Source organism: Bombus huntii, unplaced genomic scaffold (genome assembly GCF_024542735.1).
Source record: "Bombus huntii isolate Logan2020A unplaced genomic scaffold, iyBomHunt1.1 ctg00000327.1, whole genome shotgun sequence".
NCBI classification, from domain to species: Eukaryota; Metazoa; Arthropoda; class Insecta; order Hymenoptera; family Apidae; genus Bombus; species Bombus huntii.
In genome coordinates this window covers 17501-20637 of record NW_026099517.1, presented here as the reverse complement: position 1 = coordinate 20637, position 3137 = coordinate 17501, and the positions used below count along the sequence as shown (strand labels likewise).

Genomic DNA, 3137 nt, shown 5'->3' with positions numbered 1-3137 from the left:
TCTATCCTCGTTGTCGTGAGTCGGACACCCGTGCCGTCGCTAGAGTTTTTCAAACTCTGCTTCTGGATATCGGGACGAAAGACCGCGCGAGGACGACGGATGCGAGTCCCATCGAATTTTTGACTTACACACTACCTGAACGAGACTTAAAGTTTCATATAATATACCGTTCAGAGGGGACCGGCTGTCTTTCCTCGTTGTCGTGAGTCGGACACCCGTGCCGTCGCTAGAGTTTTTCAAACTCTGCTTCTGGATATCGGGACGAAAGACCGCGCGAGGACGACGGATGCGAGTCCCATCGAATTTTTGATTTACACACTACCTGAACGAGACTTAAAGTTTCATCCAGTTTGTCGTCTATCATCTCATATATAATATACCGTTCAGAGGGGACCGGCTGTCTATCCTCGTTGTCGTGAGTCGGACACCCGTGCCGTCGCTAGAGTTTTTCAAACTCTGCTTCTGGATGTTGGGACGAAAGACCGCGCGAGGACGATGGATGCGTGTCCCATCGAATTTTTGATTTACAAGACACACACTACCTGAACGAGACTAAAGTTTCATCGAGTTTATCATCGCATAACCCGTTCGGAGGGGACCGGCTGTCTATCCTCGTTGTCGTGAGTCGGACACCCGTGCCGTCGCTAGAGTTTTTCAAACTCTGCTTCTGGATATCGGGACGAAAGACCGCGCGAGGACGATGGCTGCGAGTCCCATCGAATTTTTGTTTTTTTTTTTTTTTTTTAAAGAAAAAACACCACCCGAACGGAGATGTGTTCTATCTTTCGTCGATTTTTCATGCTTTCAGTCGGTCGCGTGGTCGCCATCCGTTCGGAGGGGATCGCCGGCTTCGAAACCTCGATGTCGTGAGTCGGACACCCGTGCCGTCGCTAGAGTTTTTCAAACTCTGCTTCTGGATATTGGGACGAAAGACCGCTCGAGGCGGACGGCCGCGCGAATCCCATCGAATCTTTACTATCACCCGAACGATGGAGAGATGCACGCGCGCTGTTTCTTGAATAATTGGACGAGAGAGTAGAATCAAACACATATATAACATGGGCTAGCCACCGTGCTTACTCGTTCGCGAGATCGTGTGCTGTACAGAGGATTCAGAATCGGGTGTATATATCCCCGTCGTTTCCTGACGAACGGAGCTTCGATCTCGATGGTTGTTATATATCATAATGTACTTTACGCCCGGCCGGCGAACGCGCGTATCTTCGCGCGTTCGTCGTTTTCTTTTTTTTTTCGAACGTTTTTGTGTCGTCAATCCTATGGCGACTTCTGCGCGTTCGATTCCCGTTGGTCGAACGTGACGGAACTCGGCTTCGCTAGAACCGAGAAGAGTACATTTGAGTATTGAACTGTTGTAAATTTATAAAAGATTACCCTGAACGGTGGATCACTTGGCTCGTGGGTCGATGAAGAACGCAGCTAATTGCGCGTCAACGTGTGAACTGCAGGACACATGAACATCGACATTTCGAACGCACATTGCGGTCCACGGATACAATTCCTGGACCACGCCTGGCTGAGGGTTGCTCACGTAAACCTAAGACTGCTTGCGTTGCGTATCGTTACTCTCCGTATCTGTCTCTCTCTGTCCCTTCTTGCCTTAACAACCCGCCGTCGTTCTTCTTTATATAAGAGAACGTTTCAGAGTCGGACGAAGGTACAAGAACGAGGATACGAATAAGAGCGGACGGAGAGAACATACGCGACGTACGAGCGATTGTTGGACGCTCGTCGGCGTTCGTCGCGGTCGTGCAGAGACCGTGCAAGTCGTACGCATGCTCGATATATAATCTATCGTGTTCACGGGAGACTACGAAACTCTACCTCTGTCTCTCTCTGTCCCTTCTTGCCTTGACAACCCGCCGTCGTTCTTCTTAAAAATTATAAGAGAACGTTTCAGAGTCGGACGAAGGTATACGAAGGGATACGAATAAGAGCGGAGAGAACCGGTCACGGACCTGCGTGAGTGCTCGCGGCGTCGTGAGTCGTCCTTACGAGGGCGACCGCCCGCTTATGCACCGCTTCGTGTATCGGTTATCGAACGTATATACTCGTAGTGTTCTCCTCGTGACCGATTTTTTTTTCATATCAGGCGATATATGCTACGTTTGCCGGTGTTCGACGCACGAAGGTCCGCGCCCCCGACGTCGTCTTAAAAGAATATTATATTTGGCGAGACTGAGAGAGAAAGCAAATATGGGAACTCGGTCGAGAGAGGAGAGAAGAGAGAACCAAAAAAAAAACCTAAACTCGATGGCGTGCGAAACTTTGCCATAATCTACCGTCTTTTCTTAAGACTCTCGTACAGCCCCAGGGATCGAATGCCCACTCCGTCTCTTCGCGAAAGCGACTGACAACAACGAGGACCGTCGCATCGATGGGTCGTCGTTGCGTTTTACACGCTCTGTGCTTTTTTACAAGCCCCGAAAGTATCAGCCGTAGATCCGGGAACGCACACGCGAGATTTCTTCGAGCGCTCTGACGACTTAGGGAGGTATGATCCCCAGCGTCGCGCGGAGATCGGAGAGTACACGTACTCGTATCGGGACGAATTTTCCCCGTCGTCGTGTATCTCTCTGCCCGCGCGCCTGGCTCCCGAAAAGCCACGTTCGTCGGAAATCTTACATATTATATATGTAACGCGTGTGCGAACTAGCGTGTGTCTAAGATCGGCTATACACGGGTGCTGCTGTAACTACAAGCTCGAGGTGTTTTCCGCAGCGTTTCTGTACCCGAGGAAGATGCGCATGTGAGTCCGTTACGAAGTTGTTCGTACGGTCGTCGTCGTCGGAGAGATCGTAGACGAGGAAGAAGACGATCCCCTTTGGCGAGGCTCGAGAAAAAAACTTTGAGAGAGACGAGGTATACACGCGCGTACGACTATGTCGTGCGCGCGTGTGATTTTTTTTTTATGGCAATTCGACGCTTCGAGAATAGAGAAAAGAGAGTGTTGGTCATCCCATGCCTCTTCGTCGTCTATCGCTGGACCGCGCATCCTAACGTCGCGCCGGTCGTCCAGTCCCCGAACACACACACCCACCCGACGGTACGTCTCGCTCGCTTTTTCACTTGCGTGAGTTCCCGTACCGGGAACCGCTGGAATCGTCGAGAGAAGAGAA

The 3137-nt window shown here is 50.8% G+C and overlaps 2 long non-coding RNA genes and 1 other non-coding gene across 3 annotated transcripts in view; 2 read left to right on the top strand and 1 right to left on the bottom strand.

The window, feature by feature from the left end:
• Positions 1-250: 250 nt before the first annotated feature.
• LOC126878006 (uncharacterized) overlaps positions 251-3137 on the bottom strand; it is a 17591-nt gene continuing 14704 nt past the window's right edge. Inside the window, exon 3 of the long non-coding RNA XR_007695518.1 lies at positions 251-364. This is a non-coding gene — a long non-coding RNA (uncharacterized LOC126878006). The remainder of the gene's footprint in view (positions 365-3137) is intronic.
• Positions 252-1327, top strand: LOC126878007 (uncharacterized). Its single transcript, XR_007695519.1, has 2 exons — positions 252-338; positions 569-1327. It is a non-coding gene; the product is annotated as an uncharacterized LOC126878007 (long non-coding RNA).
• On the top strand, positions 1390-1544 carry LOC126878009 (5.8S ribosomal RNA). The gene has a single exon (XR_007695521.1). It is a non-coding gene; the product is annotated as a 5.8S ribosomal RNA (ribosomal RNA).